The following is a 17,278-nucleotide window of genomic DNA, read 5'->3' as shown; positions in this document are numbered from 1 at the left end:
CTACAAGCGCAATGTAGAAATAATTTATTCTGTAAGGACTTTTCCCTTAAAGGCAAGCTCACAGCCTAAGAGGTCTCCCAGGTTCTGTGGAGGGCTGGCAGGAGTTTCTGAGTGAAGGCCAAAAATATGTTCTTGCAGCAGTGTTTCCAAACTGATGGCACTACAACAGAGGCAGCTCCACCAGAGACGAAGCAAGCAAACCCACGCTTTGGCAGGATGGGGAGTTCTGCCTGCCTAGATGTAAGGGTAGCTGTCATCTTTTCAGTTTTATTTGTCTTTGCCTAAGGCACTGGGAGGAATTATGTTCATATGGTAAATAAAAATAGTCCAGGTAAAAATATCCTGTGTCTTTATCCTCTCACTTTTATCTTACCCAAGAGTTATCTGCATCACTTGGGAAAGCTGATACTCTCTGAACACAGCACAAGCCCTATATAGTGTTGGGTGCTGTGACTAATTACTGGGTAGTTACAAGTGCTGAAAAGAGCAAAGAAGAAGACAGACCCCCTGAACTTTCCACTGTTTTTGTCTTGCTTTAGCTGCCATGGGCTTAGCACTCCTTTCCGCTGGGGCCAAGAAGAGGTTTCAAATGACTGGTGCAAATGTACTAAAATTTCAGGGTAGCACATGCCTGGGAGGACATTCTCTCCTACCTAGCTAATTCCCAAAATATAATCAGCAGGCATGGGCTGAGCTGAGGGAGCCTCTCACTTGTATGGTGCTTTACTCTGCTGGTTGACCTAGTTGCTGATGCAGAGAGTTACACACAATGCCAAGTCTGTTAAGTGACTGCAGCTTTCTTTGCACAAACAAGCAAACAAGAAATTAAAGAAAAGCTTCAGCAATGCTGATAAGCTTGTAGGGGCACTTAGGGCTTGTTTGTTTGGTTTGGGATTCAGTTTGGCCTTTCTCTGAACCCAGCTAAGATGGAAAGCTGTAGTAAGCTTCAGCACAGCACATGAGACCAGAGGAGGCCAGAGGTGGCTGCAGGTCCCTGGCCATTTGGGGCTTGCAAGAGCATACCCAGCATCAGTCCTGCTCTGTGTGTCAGGTTCCCCAACGCCCTGGAAGTGTTTGCTCTGTCATGCTGGTGTTGAAGAGATAAAAGGAAAGACTGAAACCATCTGTGCTATAACACACCCTAGGCAAAGGTGTCTCAGGGCTCCTGGAGACGAACGGCGTCAGTGACGTTGCCGTGCCTGCTTGCTCGTGATTATCATATCACTGAACATTAAAGAGACTTTGAGGAACTTCGAAGGGGCCTGAATTGCAGTGCAAAAGTGTGTAGCAATTTGTGCACAGTAGCTTGGTAAGGACTACATCATCCTTAAAGGATCGTTTAACTGCTGGTTTAAATCCTTTTCACTCCTAAAAGGACACAAATATGGAAATGCAAATACAGTTTGTACTAGCCACATGTGTTTTAGGACTATATTTAAGTGTCATGTAAATGTTCTGAGGTAGCAGTTAAAAATAATTTCAGTAATTTTAGAATTTTCTTTTTCAATAATCAAACTTTGTTTTTAGTACCAACCATTTAGTACCACAAAGTGTAAGAGATTATGGTGAAACATGATGATGGTGAAGTGAGGCTTGTTCCTGTAGGAGGCCCTTATCCCTGTAACACAGATATGCAGGAACTGTTTTTATATTCTACTTTGAAAGACTATTTGTGAACAATTTAAGAACTGAAGACAGAATTTATGATGCACAAAGAGAAGATAGTTCTTTGCTCAGTGGTATTGCTGCTCAAAGAGCCAGACACTTTCCTGGGTCATTTGTTGCTCTGCCTTTTTCAGAATATTTTCATCAGGTGTTTTTCATATTTTTAATATGTCTTCAGGCAGGGAGAAGTGACCTCAAAATTTTGTTTTATTGAAAAGAAGCACCATGAATTTCCCTTCTCAGTTTGACTGTATTTATGAGGTTAGTGGTGTGTATGCACTGTAATACTGGGTAGAATACTACAACTCGGGGACAACATTCAGGGCTGTGATGTTTTAGATGTGTAACTGCAATAAGCTGGAGGTAAATGAATCTGATCTGCATATAAAATATTCTCATAATGAAAAAGCACACAAAGGTAGACAGATCTTGACGTTACATCTACATTTTTAGGATCCTGATGACGATCACAGACTCTTTCAGCAACATTTTCGTGAGACATGCATGATCTAGAAACCATTCTTCCTACTAAAGATGAAACTGTGGAAAGAATCTTCTCATCACCAGCAGCACAAAGGACCCCCCCAGAACTGCTTTTCATTTATAATATATTACACTGCATAAACATTAATGGGCCACGTGTGCTAGAGCCAAACCCTCTGAACCTGATCCAACAACCGCAGGCGTTACCATGGCAGTGTCTCCACCAGCTTCTAGGCAGACTTGAGCAGCTCCACCATGCTGGCTCTTGTTCAGAGCCTGAGGCCTAAACTCAGTCCCACAGACCTTCTCTTCCTACACAGCTAATTACTATCCTCTCGTACCCTTGCTGCACAATTGCACAACCACAGCTAAGGTTTGCACTCTCCATGACAGTGCTGTCAACAAAAGCTCTCTTTGCACGGTTTTTGGGCTGAGTGCTCAGAGATCTGAACTGCAACAAGGTCCCCAGGGATGTGGTCATGGCCCCAGGCCTCACAGTGGGCAAGAAGACTTTGTACAATGCTTTTAGATATATGGTTTATGTTTTAGTCTGCCCTTTGGCAGGAGTTGGATTGAATGATCTTCTTGAGTCTCTCCCAACTCAGAATACTGTATGATTCTAAGTTTCTAACGTCCTCTACTTTTCCCACTTCTTGGTATGTGACTATTAGCACAACTGTTTGGTGAAAACTTTTAAGATCGTTAGCTGCAAGAAATAAGAATAGGACTTAGCTTTCTTAGCTTTTAATTAAAGCAAAAAAACCAAATAATGTTGTTCACTTGCTATGCAATAGATGTATCATCTGTTGGAGAAGACAAACAAAGAAGCTAATATGCAAACTCAAGCTAATACGCAAACTCAAGTCCTTCAGTGCATGTTACTATGGATGGTAGGATTTTTACAATCTGCCTCCCCTGCTACTGTCACTTTATCCTGCCATGGAAGTCCTACTCAGTTGAAAGTGTCAGTAACTGATCAATGGCCTGCTAGAGCCTGGATGTGAGCCCCTGTTTGCTGGATGAACACAAAGTGCCAGGAGCAGCAGCTGGCCTAGGGCTGGCAGCAGGAAGAAGTATCCCTCCATCAGTAAAGAAAATCCTTAGTCATAAATGAATCAAACCAGAACTATTTCACTATCTTATGCAATGTTTTTAGAAGGGCATTTATTCTAATATATTGTGAACCTGGAAATCTCTTTTTCTCTCTTCCCACTCCCCTGAAGATATGTATTAAACATTAAAAAAAAATGTGGCTGCTTGCACTTTTTTATTTGCAGAGTTAATTTCTAAAGCAGAGTGATTCTTTTTACTGCAAGATCTAACTAGAGGGTACTTAACTCTGCACCTCCAGTAATGAAAGAGGCACTGTTTGATTTATGAGAGGAAGCAACTGCAAGGTTTAGGTTTCTTCCTAACATCTCAGTAGCTGCATTACCAAAGTCCATCACTTATACTGTCCATATTTCCATAGTCTAAATATCACCAAAGCATGTGGACTACAAGAATCTGGACCTAACAGTGTCAGAGAATCTCCTTTATCTCACTTTTGCAATGCATAAAGAAAGCCCAGTCATGGTAAAAAGCTCATTGCTGCAAATTACATTTTAAGCACAATTGACATTCCAGGCTCAAATCTGGAAAGTAGTTCAAGGAAGGATTCCTGTCCAGGGGTTCTTCAAATTAATTCTTTTTACATAATTGTAGCCATTAAGTCCTTAGTATTGGTCTTGTATACATATGAAATTGCATACAATTGTATACCTCCTTGTGAACCAAAGTGCTGTTTTCACAGAACACAGAGGATTGAGATGATATCCATTACCACATTGGTACTGATTGTGGGTAACACTGAAGTAGCTTTTATTAAATTGACCACATCAGGAAACAGGTAATAGGTCACTGAACTTACCAAAATGATTTATTTCTTCAGGATTTATTTGAAACCTGATGGCTTGCAAGAGATGATGCGGAAAAATAAGACAAATATGTCTGTAACTAAGACCACATATCTGAAGCATAGTTTGACCTTGGGCTTCTAGTATATCTGGAGTTGTTATGACAGGTTTAAGGGATATGTGGCCTTCTGGGCCAAATCCTATTTTAATAATGCTGATGTATCTGAAGCTTCTGTAGAATTATTGTGCTGAATTTGAGCAACTAGGATCACCTATGCTTGAGTATGATATTTTTTTAAAATGTTTCTTTTGCTTGAGGAGCACAAGTATTCCCACTAAATGTATTTGCAAACTTTCCTAACTGATATTTCTCTCCCAGTGAGCTGTAATTCTCACCTAACTGAAGGAACAGATCTGTGTTTTCGGAGGTCTGGATAGCTTATATGCCATATTTAGGACTTCTTAACTTAAATCATTGAAAAAGAGAAATTTAAATGTTTCTAATGTCATCACATCCAGCTGTAATTTCAGGGTGACTTCGATCTTTCTCAGCCTCCCAAAATACAATGTAGTGCCATGAAACTTGGTGTACTTCATTCCAAAGAGCCCCCCTGGTGATGGGAGGATATGAATGACTGCTAAAGCATTTTCTGCTTCATATTTTATCTCCTAAAATACTGCATATAATTAGGTTGATTTTGCAATTACTCCAGTGGATACTAAACACTGGGAGATGGGGATGTATTATCATTTAAATAATGTTATTTCTAATAGTGTACCAAAATACCAAACTTCAAGCATATTCCAGACAAGGAGCCTCTGTAACCAGTAGCTCCTCATCTCACAGCTTAGTTGCTTCAGTTGGCACTGTGACTGCCGTTACAGTGACACTTTCAGAGCATCAGTCAAGCACATTAATGCAGCTTTAATTACTGATACAGTTACTCTACCAGTATATAAACCTCACTGTACCAGCCAGTTAATTCTTTGTGGGCATTTATGTTTATGATTTAACCCACAGCCCAAAATCATTTGCCCTTTAATAAAGTTTGTTGCTTTATCTCTCTGTATCATGCCCTATGGAAGCCTTTCAAAATTTATTCCTCACAGGTTTAGAAGTCATCACTTCCACTGTATTATTAAGAAAACCTGAACTTCTTATCTGGGGTTTGGGTTGAATTTTTCATTTTTATCTTCCCCCGCAGCTTCTTTGGAATATCAGGTCTCTGATCTGCCTGCAAACCCCAAGCAGTTAAATACTACTTTGGGCAGCTTTTCTACTTAAGGGCATGATTTCAGACTGCTTGTTATGACAGCCTTGCAGTACCAGTTGTTATCTGGCATGGGTAAGTATTTAACTTTGTATTTTCATTGGAATCACACTCATTTATTCTCTGTTGTGTGAGTACTGGAAGTTTAACATGTCATTAGTATTCTCTGTGGTATTTTGAAAAATATCAGCTGAATCATTATGATACAAGGAAAATAGGTGCCTCCCAAATTTGTCTCCAATTTTCCTCCTCTTAGGGCATGCAAACTATGTGAAAACTTCATTTTTGGCTTGGCACAAAAGCAGTTCCACATAGAGCTGAGCATTATTGAAAAGTAATTACACCATCCTCGGCTTCCCAGCAGTGAAAGAAAAGAGGAGTTATCAGAGGAGGATGAGCCAAGAGAATGACCTGGTTTTCCAACACTGTGCACAGGGAGACATAAGCCGTGGCTGATGAGGAATGCTAATGGTGTCATGCAGCTGGCATCCCGTGCTAAAGCAAGCAGCCGCAGTGACAGCTTGGGCTGCCACCGGAGGAAATCAGTGCCTGTCTTGCAGGAAGCAGAGCTGCCTGCTTTCTCAGCAGTGTCCTGAGGGATTTCACTGCAGCTCTTTATTATTACCTTTATTTTATACTTCACTCATGGGGTCATTAAGCATGCCGTGTGAACGCACGATTTAGATCTCCCCTAGGGGCTCTGGCACAGGTAATGGTACATGTACTGCATGGCTTTGTGGTGTCATTGGCTCATAGAAGCTCATCTAAGGTGTGGTAGGAGGAGACAATTTGCCCCATGGACAGCAGCAGTAACCACATCTGCTTCCCATGATTTGTGCAGAAATCCTATCTCACCTCATCCCATCCTTGTCTCCCTCCTCCTCCACAGCCCAGGTTCCCTCCATATCTCCTAACATCCTTTGCCCCCAGTAGCCTGCCAAGGACTGGCCAGGGAGAAGACAGTGTATGCTGAGGCTGGTCCAAGCCAGTGCTGTTTGGCTAAACAGAGCAGATGATCACTGAGCTCCTGCTGATGCCTCATCTCAGTGCAAGCAGCCACTCGGCTGCAGAACAAAATGATGAGCAGAATGTGTTTACCCAGTGCCCACTCCCCAAAAGAAGAGGACTCTATTTGCTAAATAAATCCTTTTTACTTGGAAGAAAAAGCTGAAAACAAAACCTTCTGCAGGTGGGTCATTTTAACATGACTCCCTAGAAAACGAAGAATGCTACTCTGGAGAAATGCATATCTGACTGGAGCTGAGTGGAAGGTATAGCAAATATGATGGACTGCCTTTGCTGCAATGATAGACTGCTACTGTTGGTGTCTGCACCTTTCCTCAGACTGAAAAAGAAGCATCTCTCTGCCTCTTACTGGTATTTCTGTTGGAAAACCAAAGTTTAAAAGGTATGTATCATCTGTCAAAAATCTTTATGGATCCTATTAAAATAAAGATTAATAAATATGATAAATAAAGATGCGGGGGAGATGAATACATACTATGGAGTGTAGGGGCAGAGTTAAGCAGAGCTTGCAGCTTCAGGCAGCCCTAGGCCAGTCATGCAGAATTTGTGGAAGTCTCTTTTATCTTGATGGAGAGCCTCAAGGGAAATGTTATCCCAGCAAAAATGTTGGCAGGAGACAGAATGTCATTTGGATGATGGGAATATACTTCTGATCAGAATTTAGAGACCAGACAGTTTACAGAGAAAATAATGAGGCAGAGTCTTAAAGTAAAGGCTACCAAACACAGCAGTCTATTGGCTGTGGGCCTGCAAGTGGAATTTCCCAAGTCAAATCTCCCTGTTGCAGCTGTTTTTATTCAAGATTAACAGATTTATGAAGACATTGCATGGACAACAAAATTGGAAGGATGATTTGAATGTCTAGGACACTTCTTTTTCTTCTAAGAAAAAATGCCAAGATGCCCTTTTCATTTCTATGTAATCCTTGGCAGAAAGGGCAATCCATCGTTGCTAATTTTTAAGATTTTACTGAGACCAGTATGATATTTGTGATATTTTTAAGTGTTCCTCATGAAACACTGGTATATTTTCTAGGTTTCCCTTCATCCCTAGTGTCAACTCTTCCTATCATCTTCAAGAGGATTGAACTGTTGAGAAGAACCCCTGCATACAAGGAGAAAGAAGACATGGAGCTCAGAAAATGGGAGAAGGTACTAGGGTGAGAAAAAAATCTCTGAGGAATTAGATAAATAGAAGGAAGAACATTAAGGAAATGGCAGAAGAGTGTTAAGATTTAGGGATGTGCCTGGAGGGGCTGCAGCCAGGTGTGGGGGGAAGGAAGGGAGGAAGAACAGGGAGTGCAGGAGGTGTTTGGGAGGGGGCAGACAAGTGTGTGCAGGGTGACTGGGGCAGAGCAACGTGGTGTAGGCCTGGCTTGCTGTTATTAAGGTAACCACAGAAAAAGGAACTACTTATCCATTTCTGTAACCCCTCGTGTTATGGAAGTATTTTCTCTAACAACAACCAGAATTTGCTGCCTGTATTATTTTGAAACTTTGAATAATATAAATCAAGATGGGACAGACCTGCCTTTTGAAGATAGGAGAAAATTTGATAATAAGTGTGTTGTGGTTTGACACTGGCCAAATGCCAGTCACCCACGAAAGCTGCTCACTCACCCTCCTCTGCTACAGCGGGACAGAGGAGAGCAAAATTTAACAGAGGAATCATGAGTTGAGATAAGACCCAGAGAAAACACACCAAGAGAAAAACAGGCTCACTGTAGAGATACAATATGAGTTTATACTAACAAAATCAGAGGAGGATAATGACAAGTAAAATATGCCCTTAAAACCACCTTTTCTTCCACCAGTGCCTCCCTCCTTCCCACCGACAGTGCATGGAGACAGGGCATGGGGGTTTTGATCAGTTCATCACCTGAGGTTTTCTTCCACTCCTCAGGGACAGAAGTTGTTCCCCTTGAGACCATGTGGTCCCTTCCCACAGGAGACAGTTCTCCATGAACCTCTCCAATGTGGATCCAATCTCATGAGCAGCAGTCCTCCCAAAACTGCTGCAACGTGAGTCCCTCCCACAGGCACACAGTCCTCCCAAAATTTCTATGGTGTTGGTCACTTCCTTGGGGTACAGTCCTCCAAGGAAGGCTGCTCCAACCTGGAAGCAAGGGCTCTCTGTCTCTATTTGGATTTCCTACTGGATCACAGGCAGAAATGCATCAGGCATCCACCTGCTCTGGCATGGGCGCTTCCCCCAGGGGCTGCGGGTGGATCTCTGCATCCCCGTGGATCCCCATGGGCTGCAGGTGGATCTCTGCATCCCCGTGGATCCCCATGGGCTGCAGGTGGATCTCTGCATCCCGCGTGGATCCCCATGGGCTGCAGGTGGATCTCTGCATCCCCTGTGGATCCCCACGGGCTGCAGGTGGATCTTTGCATCCCCGTGGATCCCCATGGGCTGCAGGGGCACAGCTGCTTCACCATGGCTGCACCATGGTTATCACCACAGCCTGCAGAGCAATCTCAGCTCTGGCACCTGGAGCACCTCCTCCCCCTCTTTCTCCACTGACCTTAGTGTCCCCGGGTTGTTTCCCTCACATGTTCTCACCTCCTCCTCTTCTCTGGCTGGAATTAGAACTGCAACTCCCACCTTTGTTTTGATTTCTTCTTAAATCTGTTATCACAGAGGTATTACCATCCTTTCTAATTGGCCCAGCCTTGGCCGGCAGCATGTCCAACTTCAGAGCCATCAGGGACTGGCTCTGCTGGACAGGGTGGAAGCTTCCAGCAGCTTCTCACAGAAGCCACCTCTGTGGTCCCCCTGCTACCAAAAACCAGGCCATGCAAAACAAACACAAAGTGAAAAATTAGGAAATTACTTTTGTCTTTTGAAGTACTACACTGTCTTTGTTAATTTTTCAATTATCACGGTAAGCTCATAATAAATTTCTGGAGGGAAATAATTTTCTTATTAACAATTAGAAGATGCATTATGTTAAAAATGCCATAAGAACATTTAAATTTGAACATTTTCCTTGAGATTAAATATCCATTAAATGACTGCAAATCACTAAGAGGCAACATAATTTTTTTTTAATTTGTGCAATTATGAGAAATATATACAAAACTCTTCTAATTTAAGGTTTTATTACTTGAGCATTGACAAGGTTTTATTAAATGAAACTCATTCATGAAATCACTTTTTTCTAGCCTTTAGTATCTAATTTTGAAACTTATCAGTTTGCTACGGTTTAATATACATTAGATTTGTTAAATGCAAGAGTATAACCATTAGCTTTGGATAATAAATGGTCTGTTGTAAGAAATAATTTAGCATATCATCAAAGCAAATAGTAGAACTAATTGCATTCCATTTATCACTGACCGTGTCAAATCTGGTGTGGTATTTAAAAGCAAACTTTGTCTGAGAATTAAATGGAAGTCATTGACATTGATTACACTTATGATTGTGTTTACATGTAGTAAAACCTCAGAAACACACTCTGCAGTTATTATTATAATCATTCATTTAAGCTCTGCTGCTATCACAGAAAATGGTAAGCACGCCTTTGGTTTCTCACAACAAGCCTAAGCCCAAAGGCCTGCTCCATAACTAACAACATATTGGGATGATCTGAGTAAAGGGCCATCTGGGAGATGGCAACCTTAAATACACACTGCTTTGGGCATTTTTTCCCATGATGGATGACATGGGGGCAGCCGTCTCTCATTCCAGCTCCTCTGGCACCTGAGCTGATGATCCAGCTCAGCCGTGGGACTACAGCTTCCCAGATGCTGTGTTGGGTCCCTATCCCACATTTCCCATCAGGAGAAAAGAGAGGAAACAATTTGTAAATCACGCAAGAAAATTACACATGACAAGAAAGTTGATGGTGACTTTGCTTGGTTTTTTTGTTTTAATTTCAAGATGGAACAGCAATTATCTGTCCCTTTGGAAAACTGTATCTAATAAAAAGAAACAAATCCCAGTGTAAGAGCACCAGGTAAAGCTAATGGCCCAAGCCCAGTTTAGGTGGTATTTTTCATGAGCAGATTCAGAGTAAGTATGCAGGAAAAGGCCACTACAGTGTGCTTACTGGTACCAGTAATAGCTCCTTAAATGAGACATCTCCCTGCTCCTGGCAGCAGTGGAGCTTGCAGGGGCTGTCCCTGCCCTGGGAGCTCTCTGCAGGGAGGTAAACAGCAGAGACATGGCAGAACACCATGGCAGGGAGAGCGCCAGGACCCCTGAGGACTGGCTGGGGCTGAATGCTCAGCTCAGCTCAGCTCAGCAGCTCTTTGGTCTTCCTGCTCTGCAGCCACCCAGTGGGGCCTGGGCTACAGCCCCCACTGTCCTTAGGCTTCCTGGCTGGTGTGACCCCATTGTCCTGCACAATATCCTCCTTGGGTCTTGCCCTGGGGTTTGGGAGACGTTAAAAATAGGTGAGACCTCCTGGCTTTGCACTTACATCTTCTGGTGTGAGTGTGCACAAAAGGCTGCTCACTCTTGCTGATGAAACAGGGCAGGACAAAGGGCATCAACCACAAGACACTGCTCCAGGCTTGTCTGGTGCTCACTTCAAGTCCAGTTTTCACTTGCATTTCTATCTGGTCAGATTTGGAAGGTACTGAGCACTTTGACCAGCTGCAAGGAAACGGAGTGTAACAAAAATAACCCAGCACTGTTTGCCTTGCTTTGCTAACTTTCCTGTTGCTTCTGCAAATCTGGCTGGAAATAGCAAAGGCGGGGGATAGCACTGACACAGTACCCTGAGCAGAGGATGTCCACAGCTACTGTTTCACCTCCAACAATGTATCTGAGCCAGGACATAGCTCCACATTCTTGAGCCAAGGATGTCTCCAGTCCTAAACAAGATCAGGGATTTTAATGGCAACAAAATTAAAAAGGGGTTTCCTTCCTCGTTTTTGAGGACCACAAAAAGACTGAAGCTGGGAAAACAATTTGCAAGCTACAAATCTTAGCGTTAAGGCCCAGGCCCTAGAGAGAATGAGTAGAAGGTACACAGGCACAATTTCTTGAGGTGAAGATCAAATTTGGTTGAGTACAATTAGGGACTCAAAAGCATGTTGATAAACAACTTATTTGAAGACCCTGAGTACCAGCAGCATCATTTCTGCAGTGCTCTGACAACCAAATGGACAGGACAACACCCTGTTCCTTCCTGTATGCAGGTGACGCAGATGTGACAGATCCTTCTGCATCTCTGAACTGTGTTAAAGAGGCAACTATTCCATGCTGGTCACTATTGCCAACCTATAACCTGTGGTTTTTCTGGTTTTTTATGTGCAAGAAAAAATAATTATTTTTTTAAAAAGCCTTCCACTCCTAAGGGGGAAATGTATATGTCACAAAAAATTCAAACACAGAGGGAAGTGAAATGCTACATGCTGCTCATCTTCCTCCTGCTAACATAACAACTCTAATCATGCAAGCAAAGTAAACAAGATTTACAGGATTTATATTAAATGGGTCAATTTTGCTTTTCAAATGTGTTGTTACTTGCTTTTAAAATAGCAGAGGAGTTTGCTTCAGTTTTGTGTAACTAGTTTTCATGCTAGTGGGAAAGGCCTCTGTCTTGACTTGTGGTTCTCTCAACCCCAAAATGTGTGAGACAACATTGTCAGTGAGAGAGAAAACGCAGGCACACACTTGGAGGCATTTCCAATGGCACTGGAGTGCAATCTCAAGAGACCACTTCCCTTCTTGCTGCTCTTGGATAACAAGGGGGAGATCATCACCACCTCTCAGAGCTGGGAGGGTGATGAAAGACATTGACAAGTAGAAAGTGCTTCTCCAGGGGTTAGCTGGAAATTTTTCTTTTAAAGACTGTGCATCTTCACTCTTGACAAAATGCCCTAGCAGCCTGGGGAAGCTCAGCAAAACTGAAGGCTATCAGGGGATGCTGTAACTAGAAATCATGAGACAAACATGTGCATGTTCAGAAAGCTGAAACGTGACTGTCAAGAACAACTAGCAAGCCAAGCAGCCTGAAAAAACTCTTAATCATTGCATAAAGCTAGGATCACATTTGAGGAAGACTACTTACACAAGAAATACAGGGCTGAGAATAAACATTTGGGAACAAAAACTTCTTGCAAATGCAACCAATGACAACAGAGAGAGTATTCATTCCAAAAAAAGTTAGTAGGAAGAATCTCCCCATTCAGTAACCATCAGTCACAGCACATGATATGCATACTTTTAACCTCCTTGCATGGCACGCAGACCACTTCATCCTGCTTACTGTTTGGACTGTTGTGTTTTAAAGTTGATTTATTGCTGCTGACCATTCACTCTTCTGGAAACAAGCACCTCCTGTTTATCTGCAGAGGGGAACTCCATGCCACTTCTCCAATTCAGAGATATTTGCAATGAGAAATGATAAATTCCACAGAGGCATAACCTTTGGTCTTCAGCTGACCCTTCAGGTATTACTGATGATCCATTGCACCTGGGTAACAGGAACTGGAATGGGTGTGATTAATAGACAGCTCAAAATCTATCACACAATGAACCCAATGAACCCAAGTAATTTCTAACCTGTTTTCGACTTGGGAACATTTTCTACAGTAAAAAGTCCATATCATGTTGCAGATACTTGAATATTTCAAGTTTTCTTTACCAGTTAATGTGGAGTAGGCATGCAGGTGGCTAGACACTTAAGTAATGCTCATAGCTGAATATTCTCTTAAATGGCCCTTATTTAGTAGTTTGGACAGTGCTGGTTTTGGCTAGGATGGAGTTAGTTTCCTTCACCATGGCTGGTATGGGACTATGATTTGGATTTTTTTTTTTGATTGCTGAACAGGACTTACACAGAGCCAAGAGCTTTTCTGCTTTTCTGCTTTTCATGCTGGCAGGGAGGCTGGGGGTGCATGGGAGCCTGAGAGAAGACACAGCCAGGACAGGTGACTCAAACTGACCAAAGGGATAGTCCAGACATCATGCTCAGTAAAAAAAAAGTGGGGGGAAGAAAGAGGGAGGGGGGCACATTTGGAGTGACAGCATTTGCCTTCCCAAGTAACTGTTACATCTGATGGAGCCTTGCTGTCCTGGACATGGCTGAACACCTGCCTGCCCCTGGGAAGCAGTGATTCATTATCTTCTTGTTTTGCTTTACTTTTGTGAGTGGCATTTGCTTTACCTAGCAAACTGTCTTTATCTCAACCCAGGAGTTCTCCAATTTTTACCCTTCTGATTTTCTCCCAGTCCCACTGGTGAGGGAGTGAGCAGTGATGTGACACTTGGTTTCTGGCTGTTTCTTTTCTCTTAGTTTCTACCTATCCAGTCTAGATTTTTTGGAGCTGACATTGTTCTAGCATTGAACTGCAATGACCTTATGATAAATCACTGAATATTTCTAAACCAAGACTGACTTTTCTCTTGCCCTTTCTCTCTTTTTATATGACTTTGTAAAACAACCCAAATTTAATTTTAATTACTTGTGATGTCTTTATGTAGTGCTTTGAGCTGATGTTTCCATTAACTTTGTTTAAACTGCTTGGTTTGAGCATGAGATCTATTCTGTAACTATTCTCCATAGAAATTACATCTTTTGAAACCAGTGGAAAGGTAGAACCCTATTTTTGCCCCAGTTGTTTTGATCCAGAAAAATAGTCAGTAAATATAGGTGAAAGGTGACTATTCCTGTGAGTTAAGGCAGAGATGTCTTTCCTCCCATTGCCTCTGAGCTTTTAATAATTATGAATCATCCTCCAACTGGTTATCAGCATTTCTGTCAACTGGCTGGAACAGTGATAGCTCCAAAGTATGCAGCAATAAAAAAGGTCTGAAGATCAGAGTATCAATTGATACTACTACAAGGTCCTATTTATACACATTATTTTACTGAATAGAGGAACTACTGAAGTTCTAGTATTTCTATGTCATTGTTGGTATGAGGGATCCAGAGCTATCACAGCCTTCATTTTCATTTTCTCATAACTCTTCCCTTTGCACAGGCGTTCCTGCCCTGAGCAGCTCAGACAAAAATGCACTTTGGACTGATTCTTTCCTCCCACCCCAAGAGCTGAGTGCTCCAGCTGGATGGCTACAGATTTTTAACTATACCCAGTGTCAACTATACCGAGTGCCACTACATGTGAAAGGAGATGGAACAGGGAACAGACTCTCAAGCCCAAGCACTCAGAAACTGAAGCAACCTTTTCCCTAGTTTGGAAGGTGGATCATTATTTGTATTTGTCTTCTGTTGCACTGAGTTTGCAGTAGCTAGGGACATTTTATTTTCAATGGAAGATGAAATTCCTGCGTAATCACGTAATTCCTGCACCTGAGGCTTTAAGAAAAAACACTGACCGCTGCAGGAGTTGGCAGCAGTGGGGGAAGAGGAAGAGGAGATGGAGGAGGAAATAATCTCATTCTCTCACTGCAGGAGTGGAATCCGACCCTGCTGCTGATGAGTGGTGATAGAGGCAGCATCCGAGAGCAAGAGGAAATGGGAGAACCAGAGGAGAAAAGAGCCCTTAGGAAGACATCCTTAAGAGAAGGAAATACTTGGGATTAGCAGGGAAGGTCATCAGGCTGTGCAGCCCTCAGACATCTGTCCAAACCAATTTGGAGCTCCTGGCTGCTGGGTTGCCTCATTAGTGAGTATTTTTTGTGCTCCAAAAGATGAGGTGGGGAAGGATGTCTTTCCTGCTCCTGTTTATCTGCGTCATAGGGATAACACCTGATTTTGTCTATATCCAACTGTGAACCATACTGAAAAGAAAGTGTGGAGGCAAAAAAAAACAAACCTCAAAATGGTAGAAGTGCCTCACAGTTGGAAGTAAGGGGAACTCAGAGCTGGAGATGCATTTTGTGCTTTGTTCACTTTGTCTCTTTGGAGCAGAAAATGTAAATTTTTACTCTACTAACCTACAAAATGTGGATATGGAGCCATACAATGTTAGGAATCCAAGTATTAAAACTGAGTACAGAGAAATGAGGCAAAAGGAAATTTTTGTATATTTTGCCTCTCCAGACAAAACAGGACTGCTAAAATATGTACGTATACATTGAGCTGTGGCATCAGTTTTCTAGTTCTGCATTAATATCATCTGTAGTAGCAGAAACACTGTATAAAGCATTCATCCATCATTTTTTTCTTATTTTGTGTAAGGTGACTACACAGTTCAGTCTTGTACTCTCCCTAATAGTGTGCCACTCTTCTTTTTCCAGTAGATTTGAGAGGATGAAGTTTATGTTTCTGTTTTCAAGTGTTGCTTCCTTCACAGGCAGGAAATCCTCCCTCCCTCCATGCATGTTTAAAATAGTTGACAGATCCCCCAATTAATTGCATATCAAACTGAAGTTCTTTTTCCTGTCCTACGTGACTATGCACTCCTCTTAAATAGTCCATCTGTTTTCTTACTCCCAATAAGAATATTGAAAACATCCCCTACCTACCAAAACAAAAACTCTCCTGGGAAGATGAATGTGGCAGTAGCATGTGCCAGTGAGATCACTCATGTATCACTGGGCTATCTTTAAGTATTACCAACAGGAGACCTCTCAGAACATATATAAAATACATAGTAACATCTCCAAACTAGTCAAGTCCTTTTCCTAGTTTATATCCCTTCCAAAGATGTGTTTTGAAAAATTGACCTTCCTAATGAATACAGCTTTCTGGGTTGCTCTTCTGTATATATCACTATAACCTTTGTCCTTCCCTCTACCCCTTCCTCCTTTCTTTGCCTGTTAATAATTCACAATTACTGTACCATAACCAAGCTCTGCCCAAATTTCTCTTCCTATCTCTCTCTATAGCTTTTTCTAGATTGGTTTTGTTTGTTGGTTGGTTGGTTTGGTTTTGTTTTTAAATATAATCTGATCCCTCCTCCTGCACTTGCATTCTGGAATGGCAACTCAAAATACAAGTAAATCACTGATGAAGGGTGTAATACAGAACACACCTGAAAAAACAGCTGTGCAAACTGTAACATTGAATTTTTGGTCTTCAATACAGGGTTTGTTGCAAGTGTATGTAAGAGATTTTCTGACTTCCTAATCAATGTACCTGCTTTTACTAACTTCATCTATAACCTACTAGTGCTTTTATCACAAAAAAAGGAGACATGATAATGGAACTGTAGATATTTCTGAGTTAATTTCCTCCTCATTTAAAATTATTTGCAAAAGAGAATGTGGTAACAGATTAAAAGAGTGAACAAATTCCATCTCTGTGTGCTGTGAAACCTCAGTCCCATTCTTTTTCTGAAGATATGACAGGTGTGTATCTATTCACTCCTTTTCTAAATTCTCTCTGCTATACAAGTAAACAAACCCAAATTTGCTTTGGAAAAAAAAATGCAAACTGTACTAACCTTTTAAAAAGAAAATAAATGTGCCTTGAGAGAAAGAAGTACTTTCTGGAACAAGTATATCTTTTGGTGGGTTTCAGTGAACTGCATACCTACATATTTAGGTATCTGGAAAGAATTGTGATTGCTGGAATGAATGTTTTAAAAAGCAGCCCTGTGTGGTTTAGTAAAATTGACAAGGCAGAGCCAGGCTGGTAGATCAGAGTTCATCCACAGCTCCATGAAACAGTTTTGTGACTTTTAACTGAGGCACCTCATCTCTGGGTGACTCTTTTCTCCTTGCAGCTGAGCATCACTCCCTCATAAGGGCATTAAGAAAGAACTAAAGGCGTTGAGGTGTGCTGAAGATGCCCCAGAGCTTCAGTGAAACTCTGTGTGAATTGTATGGGTCAGCTAAAGCCTTCCATTCATGTATTTACTTACAGGATTCTTGAAGGGCTGAAATTGCTGGGAGACTGAGGCTGCCAGCTATGCAGTGTAATTAGTTTCCTCTGGTGAGCAGTATGAGCAGCTTATCAATGCCCAGGGAATCAGGGCGAGCTGTCAGGCTGTTGTTAACTCGGTGGTCGAGGCCTCTGGCTGACCATTGGGCTCTTTTTCCACCTGCTTAAAGTCGTAGTGACACAGGATAGGT

General features: G+C 42.0%; 2 long non-coding RNA genes across 3 annotated transcripts; one reads left to right on the top strand and one right to left on the bottom strand.

Moving 5' to 3' along the window:
• The first annotated feature begins 4,682 nt into the window (after window positions 1-4,682).
• On the top strand, window positions 4,683-16,503 carry LOC135283184 (uncharacterized). 2 transcript variants are annotated; one of them, XR_010349045.1, is made up of 3 exons: window positions 4,683-6,722; window positions 7,376-7,491; window positions 14,281-16,503. It is a non-coding gene; the product is annotated as an uncharacterized LOC135283184 (long non-coding RNA). The 2 variants fall into 2 exon arrangements; XR_010349044.1 differs by having other exon boundaries at window positions 7,376-7,499.
• LOC135283178 (uncharacterized) lies at window positions 9,369-14,312 on the bottom strand. The gene is made up of 2 exons (XR_010349039.1): window positions 12,564-14,312; window positions 9,369-11,163 (listed from the first exon to the last, which is right to left on the bottom strand). It is a non-coding gene; the product is annotated as an uncharacterized LOC135283178 (long non-coding RNA).
• Window positions 16,504-17,278: the final 775 nt, after the last annotated feature.

This window comes from Passer domesticus, chromosome 1 (assembly GCF_036417665.1).
Source record: "Passer domesticus isolate bPasDom1 chromosome 1, bPasDom1.hap1, whole genome shotgun sequence".
Lineage (NCBI taxonomy): Eukaryota > Metazoa > Chordata > Aves > Passeriformes > Passeridae > Passer > Passer domesticus.
The sequence above is the reverse complement of the archived record's forward strand: the minus strand, read 5'-3'. Positions and strand labels throughout refer to the sequence as shown.